General features: G+C 34.0%; 1 long non-coding RNA gene across 1 annotated transcript in view; it reads right to left on the bottom strand.

Annotated features, from left to right (window-relative positions):
• Positions 1–235: 235 nt before the first annotated feature.
• Positions 236–22,803, bottom strand: part of LOC118766296 — an 82,059-nt gene continuing 59,491 nt past the window's right edge. Inside the window, exon 2 of the long non-coding RNA XR_005002211.1 lies at positions 236–553. This is a non-coding gene — a long non-coding RNA (uncharacterized LOC118766296). The remainder of the gene's footprint in view (positions 554–22,803) is intronic.

Consider the following 22,803-nt stretch of genomic DNA (forward strand, 5'->3'; position numbering starts at 1 on the left):
TTCAATTTAGTATTAAATCGAATTTCACAATATAAATATATAAAATATAAATTAGAGATAAAACCACTATTATGCAACTCAAACAGTGAGAGACATAAAGCAAAACATAAAAAAAAATAATGTATATTTTTATAAAACATATAACTAGATCTCAAAAGTATAAAAATGATTTTATATATATATATATATATCAAAGATGAAATCCTTGTGTCAAATGATGCAAGTGCGACCGATGTTTTTTATTTATTTATTCACATTAAAAGTTTGCCAAATTTTAAATCAACATGAATATATAGAGGATGTAATCCCTGAGTTGAACAAAACGACATTTCTTCAGTGTAGTCACAGGTCGAGTTAAAAATACTAGCCAGTGTTCCATCAACGTGTCGTCTTACAAAAGGAAGTTCGCATTGAATAAAGTAGACCAGAATACAATATGTCGAGAAGACATAATCGGATTGTTTCCAATCAGCTTGAAAGTCTTTGTTCATAGGTCTGCGTCTTCTGAGTCGGCCTGGAGCTGAACAACAACACCAACAACTACAAGAACAATCTGAAGAGAAAAAAAAGCAGCTGTTACATAATACGACGAAAGCTCAATACATGCATCTGGTTGATGAAATGTCAGAGACATATTCTGAGATAACGGCTTGTGGACAATGAGTGATTCACATTGTCTACAATATGCAGGATATTGCTTTTATCGATGGCCGTACGATTTATAAATGTTAGCCATATTGATTTTCTTCAAAAGGTCAGCAAGAGTCTTAATAACAACTAACCTCTGATAAATTCCGTGACAGCTGCAGTAATAGATTCCAACAACGACATTAGTATTACTGTGACTCCTAATTTTAAAATATGTTATAATTGCAGATGTACAAAATTGCAGAGACAGTAGTATTAATATCAGACTAGAAGGTGAAGGTCGATAAGCAGTCTACGGTTTTTGAGCAATTATGACACAGAAACAATATAAACTCATATGTTCTATATAAAACGTAATTACTAAAGAAATATAATTAAATTTTGATTAATTCTTTTTTTTTTTCTGTTTTAATAACTATTATTTGCATTCAGGGCAAAACTAAAAATTTTCGAAGAAATAAAAAAAAACCCCGATCGATTGCACTTGTATCAATCGATTTTCTTTGATTCTTACAAATTGAATGTAATTATACTACTGTTGCACTCATCGAGTAAGTGAACCAAACGAAATTTAAAACAAAATAAAAAACAAGAAAGAGCAAGTAGACATACGTACACAGTATTTTATTATAAAGCTCGAAGTGTTATTTGACCAAATATAAAGAAATATAACGAAAACAAAAGGAATATTCTCCCTCTCTCTCTCCATACATATATATATATATATATGTATATATATATATATATATAAATGGGGTTTAGATGATCGACAGAATACCGTACAGTATATTGCATAATCTCTCTTTTTCTCTCTTTTACTTGTTTCAGTCATTTGACTGCGGCCATGCTGTAGCACCTTTTTATTCAAGCAAATCGAGCCCAGGACTTATTCTTTGGAAGCCTCGTAATTGTTCTATCGGTCTGTTTTGCCGAACCGCCAAGTTACGGGGGTAAACAAACACACACTATATGTTGTCAAGCGATGTTGGGGGGTTCAAACACTGACACACAAGCATGCACACACATACATATATATATATATATATATATATATATATATATATGCAAATATATACATATATACGACGGGATTCTTTCAGTTTCCGCCTACCAAATCCAGTTACAAGTCTTTAGTCGGCTCGAGGCTATAGTAGAAGACACTTGCCCAAGGTGCCACGCGCAGGGGGAATGAACCCGGAACCATGTGGTTGGGAAGCAAGCTACTTACCACACAGCCATTCCTGCGCCTAATAAGCTCTATGACGAAGTCTCCTCTAAATACTCCGAGAAGTCTGTGAGCTCTGGATAGTGTAGAGCAAACAAACGAGACTACAGAACCAATTCCACATTTATTGTTTTGTTGTATATTCGCGAGCGGGACAAAATCCCTGATTCTGAAGATCTCCAACGAGCCGAACGTTCCTAGCCTATGCAACCATTTCAAAAACAAAAACGGGATGGTCACGGACGCAAATCACTGCGGAGCATCTAAAAAATCAGCGCCTATATTGAGAACTCTCCCAGGGAAAACGCACAATTTTCGAGAGGATGTAGTGATTCAAAGACCTCATGAATATATATATGTAATACATCTTAGTTATGGCTGCATTTGGGAGCTGCTTATGAAAATCCTCCTCAAAGGGCTGTTTGTTTTATACAAGGTATAGAAGCCGCTGAAAGTAAAACAGTTGCTGCTACTGTTATTGAGAAGAGCCATTGAGGCAAACCTAGAACTACCATTTCTTTAAGTGTTGATTCTTCCTATTGGAGCCTTACAGGGAAGACAGGGTTCCGAGGCGGCTGTTTAGCTCTTATAAGTTATCTCTGAATAGACCAATCGATAGTGAGAGCAATTTGTTAGACAAAAGCAATATGTTGTGATTTAAGTGAGATTTAGCTTCCATTTCTTACAAATCGAGTGAAATAAAACAGCTGGCTTTTGTGAGTGTTGTTATGTATATATATATACATAGGTCTCCGTACATCTAAGCTAACGCCAGCAGATAAGAAAGCACCGTGACATGGAGGAAATTACATAAACTCGGAAAAGGAAACAAACACGAGATAAAGGCCTTAATAAACATCTTAATACTTATAAAATGCCTAATTTTAGTTTAACATTTATCAGTAATTTTATTTTGTGAAAACCGAATTAATTAGATGTTCACAATATATTTTACTCCACTTTCGTATATAGTCATACAATTAGCAAATGATCGAGTGTTTATCAAGAGTAAAAAGGCAAACCCACTTTCTGAGAAGTTGTCAATAAAAAGAAGTACGAAGTGCTTGGAAACCTGAAGAATGAGAATAGCAAGAGAGCTTCCATATTGCTTCAGGGTTAGTTAGGAAAACCAGCCAATCCTCTATTTAAAAATCTTCCATCCAAACGGATGTGCACATCGGATAATGTACTACACGCTATATTATACCCGAATAAAATTATAGCTGTAATTTTATCTTAGTAAAAATCTCTCCCTCTTTCTTTCTCCCTCTCTCTGTCCCTCCCTCACTCTGCCCCATTCTCTCTGTCCCCCTCTATCTTTCCTGTCCCACTCTCTCTCTCTGGTTCTCTTTCCACTTCTATTCTCCTCCCTATTCAGACCCTGTAGCGCTTGAACAAAGTAAATCTAACTAAAATTCACTCTTCATAACATTAATATCAAATGACCGTTTATAGTGCATATGTACTGGAATCAGGCCGTTCTAGCCTGCACTAATTTCTATAAATACTCTTCAGCTGAGAACCTGGATTGCTAAATTCCTTCATAGGTCACCAGGGTTGTTCGCATATGATCAGTTCGAAATAGCTAAATCTATAGCATAACCGATTTCAAATTGTCCATTGCAGATAAAATTCTAATTTAAGACTATATACAAATGTTTCTTTATGCAAACGTTCCTTGACGCAATTTACATAAGCTAAGTTAGCTCAGAGTTAAATTGAATATGCTATAATTATTACAACTAAATTCGTCAGTGTTAGAAGAAAAGTATGCTTTGTTTAAAAGGCGGCGAGCTGGCAGAAACGTTAGCGCGCCGGGCGAAATGCTTAGCGGTATTTCGTCTGCCGTTACGTTCTGAGTTCAAATTCCGCCGAGGTCGGCTTTGCCTTTCATCCTTTCGGGGTCGATTAAATAAGTACCAGTTACGCACTAGGGCCGATATAATCGACTTAATCCGTTTGTTTGTCCTCTCTGTGTTTATCCCCTTGTGGATAGTAAAGAAATAGGTATTTCGTCTGCCGTTATGTTCTGAGTTCAAATTCTGCCGAGGTCGACTTTGCCTTTCATCCTTTCGGAGTCGATTGAATCAGTACCAGTTACGCACTCTAGGGTTGATATAATCGACTTAATCCGCTTGTCTGTCCTTGTTTGTCCTCTCTGTGTTTAGCCCCTTGTGGATAATAAAGGAATAGGCATTTCTTCTGCCGCTACGTTCTGAGTTCAATTTCCGCCGAGGTTTGTCTTTGTCTTTCACCCTTTCGGGATCGATAAATTAAGTACCAGTTACTCACTGGGGGGGGGGGTAATCGACTTCATCCCTTTGTCTGTCCTTGTTTGTCCCCTCTATGTTTAGCCCCTTGTGGGTAATAAAGAAAATAAGTATGCTTTGTTTAAACGATGTCTTAGAAACTATAAGCTCTGGAGATAGACCCTAGATTTTTCTACTTCGTTTTGAAAAATTAGCAAAAAAAGATGTTGAAAGTACTTGGGTAACGATTTTGATCCGGTTTTACAGCGATGCTAAAATTTTATAACTATAAAAATCGATATCTCATATTTCAATCAAAAATAAGAACAAAAGAATTATAGGAAAGAAACCGTTTCTCCCAAAAGACTGAGTAGTTCGCTATTACTTAATGTACGTACCTACTCACAAACTAGACATATCGAAATTTATATATTTATGAACGTATCTGTCTTTGCATATATATATATATTATATATATATATATATAATATATATATATATAATATATATATATATATATATATAATATATATATGCGTGTGTGTGTGTGTGTGTGTGTGTGTGAATATACGTGCTCACTACATATATATGCATATATGTATATATACAACATATATGTAGGCATGCAATAATAAACATATTAATACGTACACGTATGTACACATATATATATATACATGCATACATACATATATACACATATGAATATATATATATATATACATACTAGAATTTTATGTATACATATGTAACAGTGCATTGTGCATATATATATATTTATACATATTTATAATAGACTTTGTATATGTCTGTATACATTATGTATATATTTATATAGAAGTATATAATATATAAATCTTTCTAGTAATACGTATTTACATAGGTATAATAATTCCTATATATATATATATATATAAACACATGTCATGTATGTGTTATATTTAAATTTATGCATATGTATACACACATATGAGTGTGTGTGCGTATATTTCACGCATGTGCGTATGTGTATAGATGTGTTTTATTATTAGCCTTCGAGTATTTTCTCATACATTATGGAGAAATAGAGGAATATTCTGTATTGTCTTCTAGGACATTACCATCAAACATTTCATTCATTAATTTTTTTCATGGACGTCAGAATGATCATTTATTATTGACGGTAAAATTTTCGGCGTAATAAATAACAAAAGTGAAAAGGAATAAAGAAATATCAGAAATCGAAGATATAACGTTGCAGAGAATTAGAAGAATGTGTTAAAGACTATAAAAGCAAATATATATAAGAATGGTATTTTGCTTGGATGCTTTGATGTGAAACTGCGAAGATTGTTAAGCTTCTGCCTCTGCCACTATTTGAATTATAGCAACAAGACGGGCGGTGGGGATCATCACCAAGCGGTCTCTACCCTGTGTTCCTGAGAAAGAGCTGCGGTTGTTTCGGTATAATACGAGTGGGTGCTAAAAAGATCCTGGCGTTAAGGGTATCGCGAAAGGACGTGTTAGAGTACCCAGCATTCCGAGTTCTTTTATAGGGCTTAGAAAAACTGAAGGAGTGCTGAAATAAGTGTGTGAATCTGCGAGGGCAATATGTTAAATAAGATCATAATGAACTGATCCTCCAGTATTGTCTTTTACCCAAGGCCAGGAAATGTTCAGCACGCCCTCGTATTCGACTATACTATTGTATGTTCTTTGCTATATGATACATGCACATATTTATTCTTATCTTTCTTTACGTACTGTATACACACACACACGCGCGCAGAGGCATATGTATACAGGCACTCGCACACACACACACACACACACACACACACGCACAAACACATACTACATACACACGCGCGCACACACACGCACAAATGCAAGTCCATATATAAGTTCTTACATATATATGAACGAACACCTGAATGAAAACTTTATATATATATATATATATATATATATATACATATATATATATTTATATGTATGTATATACGAAGACATGAATGAAAACATATTGTGGATCATTCTGAAGGTGGAGAAAGTCAACGCAAAACCGCAGGAAATCTTGGGATTCCGATCTCTACAGTTAATAGAGTGATTGCGAAATTCACTTGAGGGGGGAATGAGTCTACTTCCCCTCGCCCAGATGAATCACCCCCCCCCTGACAGGACCTTTCTCTTTGCAAAGAGAAGTGCGGAGGATAATCCCCATTGCAAGGCCTCTGACATTGCAGAACAATTTGATGTCAGTCCCACAGCAGCTGTCAGGGATCTCCGCAAGCTTGGTTACTACGGCAGAGCAGCAAGAAGGAAGCCACTTCTTCGACCAGCCAACATCAAGCAGAGAAATGTGAGATGGTGGAGAGTCCACAAGCATTTTGGGATATTGTAATATTCTCTGATGAGTCCAGATCTTCTGTATTTCTTGAGAGTGGTCAAGCGCGGGTCTGGAGACTCTGTTATCAAGAATTTTGTGTGGAAAGATTTCAGCCCAAAAATGAAACACGGCAGCAATTCTGTGATGGTTTGGAGAGCAATTTGGAGCAATGGTTGATCAGAGCTGGTGTAGTGTGAGGGAAACATAAACTCAGACGAATTTGTGTCCATATTGCCGAAAGGCTTTCTACCAATCTTCTCCAGTGGTGAAATGATTAAAGTAGACTATTTATGGGATGAGGCTCGTTGTCACTCCAGCAAAAATTACCCAAGATTTATTGGATGAAAATGGCATTAAAAAGCCAGTCACCAGATATGAACTCGATTGAACACCCTTGGGACATAATGGACAGGACACTTAATAATAAGAAGAAAGCATCTTCAAAGCCAGATCTTTTGAGATTATTGCATGAAACTTGGCAAGAAATTTCGCAAGAGAATACTCATTTGGTCAGTAACATGCCTAATAAGGTTCTTACATTGAAAAATGCAAAGGACATGTCTACCAAATATTGAATATTTACTTGAGGGATAAAAAAGGTGTTAGAATGTAGGAGGTTGCTCTGGAGGAGTGCTGTTGGCAATTTGATTAAGGCAGACATAATGTGCAACAGAAATATTATTCGTAACCAGAAAGATGTCAGAAAAAGGGATTTCTGACTAAGGACAAGCGGATATCAAGATTGAAGTTCTGAAGGAGGGCATTTTGTCAATCAACATCTTTTGAATTCGTAGGTCACTTCTTTTCTTTCTTTGCAGTTCTTTACGCTACAGTAGCGTCAGGCTGTATCTGGAACAAAGAGTTATAAAAAGTATCAAGCAGAGTAGCTAGCCTAGGAACGGGAATGGAATAAGTCCAGGCTGTAAGCAACAAAAGAGTTATTTCTTTAGGTGAAAGGTAAATCATATGATGATAATTAACAACGAAGGAGGATTAGTAGCACGAATAAGAACCGGGTGGAAAATGTCTTACGAAATTGGCAACAAAAAGATTCTTTCTCCGGGTGAAGTAGAGACTGTATGACGCTTATGGCCAAATTATTAAGTTTCATGATAGTGAAACGAAAAGTTATAATGCAAAAAGTCTGCGATGGCTAAAAAAGAAAAGATGTGTATATGCAAGGCTGGGTATATAAAGTCAGTATGCAATACAGAAAAAGTGAAAAACTGTGTGGAATAGAAATGAAATGTGGTGTGTTAGAGAAAATAACTAATGTGGCACACAGTTATGTAAAACAAATGAAGAATGGCAGTAGGTGTCGAAGAAATAGTGAAGTTGATCAAAGGAGAATGGAGATCTTGAAAGAGATGACAAAGAATAATCACATCGACACACACACGTGTGTGTGTGTGAATGTATGTGTGTATCTGTAGAGATAGATAGATAGATAGATAGATAGAGAGAGAGATAGTGATAGAAAGATAGATAGATAGATAGGTAGATAGATATATAGACAGACAAACAAACAGACATACAGACAGACAGGTAGATAGATAGATAGATAGATAGATAGATAGATAGATAGATAGATAGATAGATAGATAGATAGATAGATAGATAGATAGATAGATAGATAGATAGATAGACAGATAGATAGAAAGATAGATAGATAGATAAATATACAATGTCTAGAGAAAAAGAGCATAAACAATGATAACGATGTAATTCTGCTCGGAAAGAACAGAAAAAATGATTTAGCGCTTCCGAATAAAAATTATTTCTTAAGAAACGGGATTTAGAGCTGAATGACGTTTCTTGGCAGAGATGTTGTTCCAGTCAAGGGAGATAAGACATACATGAATGATTCATACCGTGTGTAAATATAATGTGTATGTGTGTGTGTGTGTGTGTGTGTGTGCGTGTGTGTGTGTGTGTGTTTCTGTGTGTGTATGTATGTGTGTGTTTGCTAATACGTTCGACGAGAATGTCTTTTATACGTCTACATGTATGTACTTATATGTATCTTACGTTATGTTATTATGTGTGGTAAACATATAACACATTATGAAAAATGATTGAAGTTCTACATAGATAAGTTAACAATATGAAAGATATTTTGTCTGAAATAACAATAATTACACTTTTACTGCTGAGAAATCACAGTAAACTCTATTAGTTCCGTTCGTTATTATCTAACAAATTCCTTTGTATATTTTTTCTTCTACAACGACAAAATGTCTTACCTCCCGAGAAATTCATTCAAATCTGTCTAGCTTCTTGACGAAAGACCATAGAACGCGACAATGAACAATATCTTTGTTCATCCTACTATACAGGAATCATTTCCAGTACTCTAGCATGATTTTCCGATTTTTCATGCCAAAGATCTTTTGGGTGGTGAAGGAAGAGAGAAAATTTTTCATTTGATTTCAAAACTTCAAAACCTGACACTAACCATGAGTTGGTTCGATACTCGATTCTCGGATTGAAATCTATGTGATCTTCCATAGACTTTTTACGACAAAATGCTGAATCAAGCTATTATTCCTCGATAAAATACAAACTTCTTTACTTCACCAATTGTGTAGAAGTGAGAGTATATTTTTCGTCATTTAAATGCTTCCATAAACACACAGATAGCAACATACTGGAAAAGTGAAAAACAAAAGCCCCGCTTAAAAATATGCACACATTCATATACATAAGAATTTACATGTATAATTAGTAGCTTGCAGTTAATTATTTCCATTAATTAAAACAAATCTTGTTGAAAGCCAGTCTCCTACTTCAAATATATTGTCTGAAAGATTACATTATTTTCATTTTCTAAAATTAAATTACCTGAATTCCAATATTACAGGAACTGGCCTATATTGTCTTCTTTGACGATGGGCTAGATCGATACGATAAATGAATTACCTTGTCTTTCGTCGTTCATTTAGTTATTTTCTACAACTGTTTGTATCATATTCTTCCTTAAGTGATCATGATTTTATCACATGGCTCTGCCGCACAGGATATTTCAGACTTTAAAAAAAAAAAAAAACTAAGTGGAAATTATAAATACATATGAGAATGTAAACATCTATGCACCTATACAAGCTTCTGCGCAGTTTACTCGACGAAACTGAAGTCACAAACTTTGGATCAACAAAAGATTACACCAGAGAATGCTTTCGATGTTCAGAGCAGCGTGATCAAAACAAACCATGAGACTGCAAATCGAACAAAGCCATTTTGGGAAGTATGTAATGTCCGTTCTCGCATATAGCTGTTATGTAATTGTGCATTTGTTTCCGTGTATAAAGTGTTGTGTGTAAAAAAACATCCTGACGAGGGGAGTGTCAATTTCAAATGTATGATATGTTTCATATTAATTGGCGCGTCTCCAAAACGGCCGTAGATGAACATTTTTGTATTTTTGTAATTTTGTATATTTATCTTTTCTGTATTTTTCTCTGGAATTTTAATACGTCATTTTAATATGTCATTGTATGTTTTATTAGCCCAAATTTATAATTTAACAAATTTTTACCAAATGTTTTATGATTTTAAGCGTAAATTCAATGTGTTATATATGCAACATTGATTCTTATATATTTACATATTATATTTGATGTTTATATATTTATATATTATTATATTTTTAAATGTTGGACTTTATATCTGTTCTGTAGATATAAATGATTATATGAATATATGTATGTGTTTGATCTTTCTGTGGATTTTGTAATGTTCCTTTTGTTGCAGCTCACATTGCCTCCCCTTGGATTAATAAGTGAATACAGCTCATTCGAGCACTACAATTCCTGTCTGTTATATATTTTGAGCGTTGTTGTCACTAGCGATCTCAAGATATAACTTTGTATTTTTGTAATTTATACTTTATATATATATATATATATATATAATATATATATATACATATATATATACGCATGTATGTATGTAAGACTATATAGACGCACGTGTGTCTGTATATATTTTATACGTAGTTACAATGAATGGAGCGATGGAAGAGAAAGGGAGAAAAGAGAAACAGAGATAGAATTAGTAAGAAATTAAAGGAGAAACAAATGAACACAAAAAAACGAAAAAGGAAAATAATAAATAATCCCTACGGTTAGAATTTTCATGAAAGTACATTAAAGAAAAAAAAGGTAAATTCATAACCCAAGTCAAACACAGCAATAGTATGAAATCAAAGACCTTTATGATAATTAAGAGTGAAAGCAAAACTATAAAAACATACAATATATAAAATAGAGAAATAACAATATATATTTTTTTTCAAATTGAAATTCCATACGCTATGATATCACACTGTACGACATGATTTACATTATTCAGAAAAGAAAATTAAACCGAAGAATCTCTTGGACTTTTGGTGCTACTGACTACAGGGTAAAAATTATACACAGGAGACAATGTGTCTACATGATTTCGAATAATATGAAGTGAAGGGAAGCAAATGTTAGAATATCAAGAATATCTGTCTACTGATGTAATTTAATCTGTCTGTCTATTTATCTATCTGCATCGCCGCTTACTATTTATATATATATATATATATATATAATATATATATATATATGATTCATCTATCCATCTACCTATCTACTTCCTTGTATGCATTTATCTACAAACCTATTTCTTATATCCATGTGTCTATTTATCAATAACAATAACAATATATATGTTTGTGTGTGTGCGTGTGTTCACATAAATACATATGTATAACTATATCTAGGGATAGATAGATAAATAGATAGATAGTTAGTTAGTTAGTTAGTTAGTTAGTTAGGTAGGTAGGTAGGTAGGTAGGTAGGTATGTAGGTAAGCAGATAGATAGATAGATAGATAGATAGATAGATAGATAGATAGATAGATAGATAGATAGATAGATAGATAGATAGATAATTAGATAGATGTGGATTTCTATGTAACGAATGAACACAGGTAGTTATACGAGTCGTTTGAGTGTACAGAGTGCTCTAGACTTTAAAAACAGAAAAGAGATAAGAAAGAAACTAGAATCGATTGAAGAATGAATTTATAATTAGATTTAGAATCTTCAGTACTTTATAATGGCCGGAGCTAATTTGGTATCGGATTCCTAAGGCTAGAATTTTCTGACGATTCTCATCTGGCTTCAAACCATAGGTTACTATGAAGTATCGCACTTTACATTATAGAAATACATCCTGCTTTGAACGAGATAGGAGATGTGTATGTTTTAAAATTAGTAAATGACTGTCCTGAAAAGGTCTCCAAACATCTGGAATGCACCTTATATATTAGAACTGATAAACAAATCAGACAGAACACGTTGTTTCAAAGACAGTGCTTCATTCGTTTCTTAAATGAAATCATGAATGTGTACGAAGTGTTCTGGTGAGAATATTTTCGGTTTCAGTTCTCCTAATACGAAAAAGGCAAGACAATGTGAAGAATCTCCAGGGAATGATGTAGCTTTATTGCGTTCGTTTCTCTGTAAATGTTCTTAAGCCTTATTTCATTAGGCTTATTTATTCATCCTTCACTTTCGCAGTATTTTACGTTTGTTTTCACTCAATGTATCATTTCTGGGATAATCTCGCCTATATTCTGCTTCTCTTGAATTGATTGAATTTTACACACACACACACACACACACAAACAAACAAACAAACAAACAAACAAACAAATACACATTCATACACACGTATATATCTCTGAGAACCCCTTCTGTCATGACTGACCCTGGAATTGCACCTATGAATTTACCCTAAGGGAAAGGCAAAGAGCCCGATACGGCTTGGTGCCTGTGACGTAGCATCTCATTTCTACAGCTGAGTAAACTGGAGCAACGTGATATAAAGTGTCTTGCTAAAGAACACAACACAAAACTCAGTCCGGGATTCGAACTCACAAACTCACGATCGTAATCTCGAAGCTCTATAACCACTGAGCCATGCGCCTTCACGTAACACACACAAGCACACACACACACACACACACACACACACACACACATATATATATATAGAGGCGGCGAGCTGGCAGAAACGTTAGCGCGCCGGGCGAAATGCTTAGCGGTATTTTGTCTGTCGTTACGTTCTGAGTTCAAATTCCGCCGAGGTCGACTTTGCCTTTCATCCTTTCGAGGTCGATAAATAAAGTACTAGTTTCGCACTAGGGTCAATGTAATCGACTTAATCCGTTTGTCCTTTCTATGTTTAGCCCCTTGTGGGCAACAAAGAAATATATATATATAATATATATATATATATATATATATATATATATATATATATACATATATATATATAGATAGATAGATAGATAGATATAGATAGATATGTATATTTATATATGTATATGAGTGTATATATATATATATATATATATATATATATGTATACGCACACATGCACACATGCATACACATATACACTCATATTCACACACACGTATATATATATATATAATTTATTAATGTGTAATCCTCATGAACGAATGATTTCGTCAAACGAAAAACTGTTTCAATACCTAGTTTTCGAGGAGAATAAATTTCCTTAAAATAATAGGTGTATAGAAAAACATATAGTTTATAATCATTTAAATGATTGAAATAAAATGGAGATTAGCAATGGAATAATGATTTATAAAAGTTAATAATTGCTAATAATTGTTTGAGTCTGCTAAAAGGAATTCCTAAGCACGCACATAACATTCAAATAACCATCCTTTTCCCTCTGATGATCTTGTGTTCATGTCACGTTAATGTATTAACGTTAGTTCCTTTTACTGGTCGGAAAGACGGAAAAGGAAAGTTGAGGAGAAGGCGGAGGGGAGAAAGGAGTGGAGTTGGTGGAGTATTAATTGAAACGGCTGTAATTGAAGATGATCAATCTGTTTTAGTAATAAACATTTTTTTTAAATGGATCTATAAAGACAATATCCCTACATATCTCACATCTATTTTCTTTTCTTTCCTCCCTCCACCTTACTCTCTATTTTATATCTTATCTAAATTAACTATTTCTTAAACATCCTCTCTCACCGTCTCCGATGAAGGGATATAATAAATATCTTGGAAACAGCTGTAAGACCTTCTATTTATAAATATTCTAAAATCTACACAGCCTTGGTTTTTTATCTCATTACGAAGTGTATGTGTCTAGTAAAATCGAATAATCGCACATTAAAAATAACAAGAGTAAAACAACAAGAGGGTATGCACGCAGAATGTATTACCATGACGCTGGATGAAAGTGGAAAAAGAGAGTATTTTTGACGTTCGAATATAGATCTTCGTGGGAAAAGAAAACGGAAGAGTCTAGAGAATAAAAAATATCACCAACAGCCCTCGTGTTGTTATATGTCTTATGCATAGATATAGGTACATATATAAACATATGTAGGGTTTTGAAAAATAGCTTAGTTAAGGTTCTAACTTGAAGTGAGACTGTGAGTGCAAACCATCTGCTATGGGTGTTGTAAGATGTAGATATGTGGGAGCAAAACTGGAGGGTAGAGGTTTAGAATTTATAACAAGAAGAGGTTCAAATTTAGATACTCCTAAGAGCATTCGGGTTAGCATGTTTATAATTCCTTCTAATGTGCTTGGTAATGCAGTTAGTGAACATATCCATCGGGAGGGTAAATATTTCTGGATTTTGTTTAAAAGGGAAATTTATATCCTGGGGAAAATGCTGTAGAGGTCCTTTTTGGAATGAGTTCATCGTATTCTAGAATTTGATGTTCCTAATCACTTGAAGAAGATCCGTTTCGAATTTAACCAGCGAGGGATTAGGAGGTGTATTCTTCTATCATCTTAAGTTGTAGTAATCATTATCTTTGGAATCATAAGAATTATTTGATTTGCTGTAGAAGAAAGCCTTCCATCTCAACTATAAAATGAATTCATCGGTTTTCTGTAATATTAATTCGATGTAATGGTCCCTGGAGGGAATTGGGATATTCTTATTAGAAATATTTAAGTATTTCTTAACTGAATTAAGCGTAATCTATAAGTAGCGTTCGGTTCAGACAATGGTATGTCAACATTGAAAACACATAGTAGTGTCAGAAAGGCTTTAAACTTTAACACCGAATTCTTCGTTCAGGTCAAGGCTCATTTCTTGAAGAATAACTATATAAGAAATACCAACCGCCTTGATATCCGTATCAAGTAATAGAGTTAGGATTGATATAAATATAAAGAATTGAATGTAACACCCAACAATACACACTACAAGCACAGATTAAGATAAGAAAATATGTAAATTCATAACTCAACAGCTGTTCCAAGTTCAAATAGATTTCTATCAAACATAACTGTGTTTATATTCATTACTGACCTTGTATGTAGGCATATATACGTACAGTTTTTACATTTGCCTATATATATATATATATATATATATATATATATATATAGGCGCAGGAGCGGCTGTGTGGTAAGAGGCTTGCTAACCAACCACATGGTTCCGGGTTCAATCCCACTGTGTGGCATCTTGGGCAAGTGTCTTCTACTATAGCCCCGGGCCGACCAATGCCTTGTGAGTGGATTTGGTAGACGGAAACTGAAAGAAGCCTGTCGTATATATGTATATATATATGTGTGTGTGTGTGTTTGTGTTTGTCCCCCTAGCATTGCTTGACAACCGATGCTGGTGTGTTTACGTCCCCGTCACTTAGCGGTTCGGCAAAAGAGACCGATAGAATAAGTACTGGGCTTACAAAGAATAAATCCCGCGGTCGATTCGCTCGACTAAAGGCGGTGCTCCAGCATAGCCGCAGTCAAATGACTGAAACAAGTAAAAGAGTATATATATATATAGTTCAGTTATTGGGATTTCAATCAAAAGATTTGTGGGTATTCCATTTCAGATAATGCAAAAAGAATATAACGAGTATCTATGATGGAAAATTCGTGGTATCTATATGCACATCAAGAAATAAAACTATGTACTACTCAAAGACTATGTATTACTCATACCATATTGTGTACATTTATACACATCACAGCAATACACTCATGGGATTCATAAGGCTAGAAAGAACAGCTAGGTTCTAAAACCACAAAAATTAGGGATAAATTTCCGAAAGGTACGACAGGAAAAATGAAAACGTTTACCATTATATGTGTATGTATGTATGTATGTATGTATGTATGTATGTATGTTTGTATGTATGTATCTATCCATCTATCTATCTATATATATAAACATATATATATATATATACATATATAGATTCATACATATATATATACTTATATATATATACACAGGCACAGACACACACACATACGCACGCACGCACACGCACACACACACACACACACACACACACACACACACACACACACACATATATATATATATATATATATTATATATATATATATACATATATTCAAGTTGTTAAAGTGAGGAGCGCATCTATAATTTCTATAATTTCGCCGTATTGTCTAATATCTGCCGACGAAATAACCTGACCCGAATTCCCGAATGTTTGAAGTTTGACCTTCTACAAAATGACAACTTAATGACCATTGTATCATACTGAGTCGTAAGGTATACTTGTTTTAAATGTTTTGAGAGATACGCTACGTCTAATAAACTACAGCGGAATTGCCTCGTTTTGAACGTCTTTGTTCATAGGACTACCTGAAAAAGAGCTGACCTTAGGTTGAAGAAGCAGAGATACTCCTTCTACTAGCATTGCCACTTCTACTCTCACTACTAAAACTACATGCAGAAGACTATTTCTCCATACACGTACATACATGTTTATGCATGTGCATGAAACCTCATACGCACACGCACACAGATATAAATTCACAATCATTCAATTACATATATACTCATATGCACTCAAAATCAAGCATATTATTTGAGAACCAATAATTTCTTGACGAATGTCATAAATCTGAAACCTGTTGAAATCTAAATTTTATTTTATTTTATTTTTCTATTTGTCTTGACTTCAATTCCACATTTCATGACAGATAGTATCGCACTTTTTCTTTTTCTTTATAAAAAAAGAAAGAAAATTATTTAAATCCTTCTTTCCAAGAAATAATATGCTAAGAAAACACAAATATAGAAGAAAAATACAACAAATCGGACAAATCTAATTATATATTTAATGATTGTCAATTATAAACCAAATGAAAAGCAAAACATACAAACCTTCACTTAAACAAAAAATGCGAATCACTAAAAATTTGAAAAATTAAAATCCGAATTATGTCATTTGGAAATTTTGTTTCAGTTTATTTTGTGACAACATGTCATTAACATCTTGTCTCAATAATGAGGTCATGTTTTCTTTACTGACACTTGTGCAAGTAATTCGAGACAAGAAATTAACTAACAAAATTGTCATTCGATGTGTTAAATATTCAGGAGTAAGATTTGCCGTCAGAAATAATCTTGTTTCCTTTTACTTTTTCCCCGCCTTTCATCTACTTTCGCTTTCTTTTAAGAATGTTTTCGGATTATTACATCCCATCAGAGGATTTCGACAAACTTTCGGTTTATGATGCTAATATGAGAAACATTTATTTTTCTCACTAAGTGTAAGGCTGTATTTTTATTCTCTTTGATTTGATTATACTCTAAAGAAACAGAAATTATTGTAAAATAATGAAATCAAAGTATAAACAGTTATAATTGCACAAGCACGAGACATTACGTCTAAAGAATTATTAAAGTTGAAGTTGATATAATGGAATTATATATAATAAGTTATGGTAGATCGTATGTTCAGTTTTGGTTTCATTTGCGTTTACTTACATAATTTAGTGCACACTGTTTCTAGTAGAATGGAGTGAGATGTCGAGGGTTCCCAGCCAAGTTCAAGGTTTCTTATTTTACTGAGACATTATTTGAAGAGCCAGGAGAACAATGATTTGATATATTCGGACTCATGTATGTATGAACGCACACACACTCACACACACACGGAGGCACTCAATGTTTACTCACACGTGCACACACACAAATTCAACCAAATGCATATACACACACATATATATATATATGTATAGGTACATATATACTAATAAAAATATATATATGCATATATATAAAAATACGTATGTATGTATATGCATATATGGGTACAGGACGTCACCAACTGTTCAAACAACATGAAATACTTAAACAAAGGAGATAAATACGTAAACAAAGAGGAAAAATGGAAAACAGGACAAATAAACACAGACAAAAGACCATTCATCAGTTGTCAGCTCTCAATCTACTCGTCATTTCGAGCATTCAACGACTATATATATATACATATATATTTTTATATATATATATATATATATATTATATATGTATTCGTATAAAATATATATATATGAATATATATATATATGTATATATATATATATATAATATATATATATATAATATATATATATATATATATATATATATAGTAATGGTGAATTTATTCGCAATTCACAGCAGAAAAGCCGAAAGTCTGAAATATAGACGATGCTAGATTTACTAAAGGCACTAATCTGCACAAGTATTGTTAAAAACAAGAGTCAAAACGACTCATGGCCACAGAAAGTACTTATTATGACTGACAAGGGAGGCAGTTATAAGTGCTTTCTGTGACTGTGAGTTGTTTTGACTCTAATTTCTACCAACACTGGTGCTCACTAGTACCCTTAGTCATTATATATAGCTTAATTTCACTAGTCTTTAGTCGAAAGACACCTGTTGTTATGTCCTGTTATTTGTATTTGTGTGACATTCTCTGTTTTCTCCATCCTTGTTTTCTTATACATTCGCTGCTTTCTTCCAAGGAATCTAATGTTCTTAGCTTAGTATTTTTCTTGGGGCTGACCAGATTGGAGCAATCTCGAGTATAACCATCCGCAATTGCAAAGATAATCTGGAACTCGACGTATGCAGTTGGTTTTAGGCAAATGTTTAATCGCATCTTTAATTTTTTCTATATGGTATGATTTAAGTATCTCATTGTTGAATTGCTACATGGTGGTTCTTTTTCTGATTTGTATGTATGTATATATGTATGTATATATATATACGACGAGCTTCCTTCAGTTTCTGTCTACTAAATCGACTCACAAGTCTTTTGTCAGTCCGAGGCTATAGTAGAAGACACTTACCGAAGTTGCCTTACACAGTGGGACTGAACCCGGAAACATGTGGTTGGTAAGCAACCTGCTTACATAAATATAGACATATATATATATATATATATATATATATACATATCTATTTATCTCTCTCTCCCTCTCTCTCCATATATACATACATACATATATATATATATATAAATTAAATTAGAGATAAAACCACTTTTAGTGGTTTTATATTTATACTGTAAAATTAGATTTAATCATAAATCTAATTTTTCCCTGTAAGTTTGGATTTACTCCCTAATATTATATATATATATATATATATATATATATATATATATATATATATATATATATATCCTTGTTTCTCTCCTTGTTTTTTCTGTGTCCCTTCTGTACAAGAGCATAGGCAAGAAACGTAAAAGTATTTTTCTATTCCTGAGCGTTATACTAATACATCTGTTTGTTTTGTACACCACTTGTCTTCGTCTTTGTTTTTTTTCCGTAAACTCTCCCTATATATAAATATAGATAGATACATACGTACGAGTCGGTTGGACATCGTTTGTGAGAAAAATAACGCCACAATACAATATACTGTGCCAGAAATTTGGAAACAACATGATGTAATGCTTGACATTCGTGCCCGAAGCTCCAGTACGAAGATTTCTAGAGTGTTTGAGTATCAATGTGAGGACAGTGCAGGGGATTCGAAAAAGGTTGCATGAGTCTAATGGTAGTTACGAAAGCACGTAAGTTCCAAAAACTCACTCTGATCATTCTGATAAGAAAAGAACTGAATTTGTTGGCAAGATCCAGGTCATGATTAATCAGGTACATCGACAGTGACATGAGTGTGTCTGAATTTCTTATCAGGCTGGAAGTGCTTGAAGACAAGATGAAAGACCGTGCTACGAAGCTTTTGATCAAACTCAAGCATCCCCTGGAACCGAACAAGCTTGGCTTTTTCTCAGACGAAAAAATATTATGCCAGGATCAGATGAACACACAGAACAACAGTTGGCTTGCCGTGTCCCCAAAACATGTACCGAGAGTGATAAAAATCAAACATCCAGTCAACATCATGGTGTCTGGGGTGGCCACTAGTAATGGCGACGTTATGCCTCCACTCATCTTCCCACACGGCCTCAGACTCAACACGGAGGCCTATATTAGGTGCCCGGAGGAGGTAGTGCTGCTCTGCTTCAAGGGAGTGGCTGCTGGAAGACCCTATGCCTGGGAACAGGAGTCTGCACAATGCAACACAAGCAGCAGAACCCCGTCATGGCTGTCAGACAATTTCTACCACCACATCACACCTAGCATCTGGCCACCTAATTCCCCAGACTGCAACCACCTTGATTATTATGTGTTGGGCGCAGTTGAGCGAGAGACCGACAAAAGTCTTTGTATCACCAAAGATGAACTAAAGGAGAGGATTATGGCAGCATTTACCAACTTAAACAAGAATAATTGCAAAAGACTCCAAATTCGTCTGGAGGCTGTGGCTGACGCCAAGAGCGATTTTATTGAATAAATTTACTCATTAGATTTTCAATATATTTTTATGTAATTTTGGTAAATGTATATGCTAAAACGAGATGTCAGTGTTATTTTCATTTTTGCATAATTTAGACGACAATTTATTCACCGCATCTTGTATATTTACTTTTACGCCATCTCATTTCCAATAATGTAAGTCTACTTAGCAAATATCTTCTCTTTACTTAGACTAGTACCATAGAGTCTGTAACTAATCTTAATCATAACCCGAACTGTCTCTTCAGCTTGTTTAAATAATTAATATACTATTATACTTCGAATAATATTTTGTTTCCATACCGCATAATTACATTTTAATTCTTATTTCTTCGGCGTAAAATATATTCCTGACTTTGCGTTTCTGTAAATATTTTACAGTAATTTAGATATATTTGTGTTTATTATTACTATTATTTTTTAAATTTATATTAATAAACAAGGACCTGTTTGTCTTTCTATGCTTTCTGATCGATGGTATATAGAAATATTTGCCAACATTTGATGACAACTGTGTTATTTTATTTGACTATGACTAAGTGTTAACCAATTTAAACCATCAGATGAGCAGTTGGTAGATTTATTAGAATGTCTGCGGTAAAACTGTTTAATGGAATTTTTTCTGGCCCTTTATGTTCTGAGTTTTAATACCGCAAAGGTCAATTCTGCCTTTCATCCTTTGTCGGTGGCGATAAAATAAAGTGCTAGTAAAATACTAAGGCCGATGTAATCGAATAACCCATCCCACTTGACAACTGGTGTTGGTTTGTTTGCTTTTCGGCAAACGAGACGGCCAGCACAAACGTTCCAGATTTCAAAATTAAGTACAGGAGTTGATTTATTCGACCAAGTACTTCAAGGGGGTGGTCCAGAATAGCCTCAGTCCAGTGACTGAAGCCAGTAAAAGTGGTACATGCATATCTGCACAGACCATTCATAAAAGAGAAACAAAATTAAAACTATGGTATTAAAATCTTTACTCAGCCAAGGAATATTTTTCCTTACTTTAACCTTTCTCTTTTCATAGTTTTACAATCTATTTATTCACTTAACACACGGGTTAAGTTATTGTGACTCAGCATTCGGTTGGTGACAATGATAAAGACGTACAAAAATAATTTCAGTATGTATTTGCTAAGATAACTCATTATTAATTTCAATATATCCTCTGTGATACCCTGGAATATTGCTCTTTTAATAGGGATGGCTTTGGTTTTCATGAGTCCCTCTTTTAATTGGAACTGTAGCACTGTCTGCTTCATGGAATGTTTTATATATTTTATGATTATTGGTGCTAACTTGTTCATGGCTAGTGGGGAATGCTATCAAAAGCCTTTTGGTAATTGATCCAGGTCATACATAGACCTTTCATCTTTCTGCAGCTGTCTTCAGTTATGACTTTTGTATCATTAGCTGATCTGTACAGCCTATGAGCCTTTGCAGCATCCCTTCTGCTCTTCTGGAAACAGGTTGTTTTCTTTCAGATGCTTGCTCATTCTTTGCGATATTATTGCAGTAAATCCTTTGTAAATTGTAGGGAGACATGTTATAGCTTTGCAGTTTTGCAGGTTTGCCGTTTCAGTGGATTTGACAACTTGCATAATTTCCCCTTCCGTAAACCATTGAGGTATTGTCTCTGTCTCTGCTACTATTTCATTAAATTTCTCAGCCAGCTTTTTATGTGTTTCTGTCAGACATTTTAACCAGAAGCTGGGGATTTTACTGTGCCCGAGTGCCTTCCAGTTGCAGTGCTTGAGTGATCTCTTCAGTTGTTAAAGGGGTCCAGAGTTATTCAGGTACTGAATTCGTTGTTTTCATAGACCTTTTCTGATTTTGTTCCTTCGCCGACTATATTTCTTTCCAACATTCTTCCACTTCTTCCACTGTTGGTGCTGCATTTACTTATGATAGAATCTTTTGGGGTTGGATCTGAACTGTTTGTTTTATTCAAAGAAATGTTGTCGTTTCTCATATCGGCAGATTCTTTGTTCTTTGGCGAGGATATCGTACTTTAGTTGTTCTTTTACCTCAGGTAAACCTTTTTCTATAATTTTGTATTTGTACGAAATTTTTCTCTTGTTATTGCTTAGTAGTATTGATTGTCTACTAGTTTCGTTAAGGATTGACAGATCTTTTCTTTTGTTTTCTGTTTTCTCTGGATATTATTTATCCACAGGATTTATCTGGATTGTAGTACCCCTGTTTGGATCGATTTGAGGGAGTTTCCAACTCCTTATTATTTGGGCTTGAAGGAGTATCCAGCTTATTATTATCATCATCATCATCATCATCATCATCATCATCATCATCATCATCATCGTCATCATCATCATCATCATTGTCATTATCATTATTATTATTAATATTATTATTATTATTATTATTATTATTATTATTATTATTATTTATTATTATTATTATTATCATTATTATTCAGTAGTTCGATTTTTATAGCATGCTTTCACTTCACTACCGAGCGCAGCTGTGTGTGCCTTGGGTACATGCTGTGATTTGTTGTGATGCTGTGATGGTTACTGTATTGAAAGTGTTTTGCGTAGGATGTGTGCAGTGCCCCGTAGTACAATTATCTCTAGGTTATATGTGTTTGTAACTCCTGGTGTTTTTGTTATGCATTTGTCTGAATATTTTTTATCAT

This window comes from Octopus sinensis, linkage group LG15, assembly GCF_006345805.1.
Source record: "Octopus sinensis linkage group LG15, ASM634580v1, whole genome shotgun sequence".
Taxonomy (NCBI): Eukaryota; Metazoa; Mollusca; class Cephalopoda; order Octopoda; family Octopodidae; genus Octopus; species Octopus sinensis.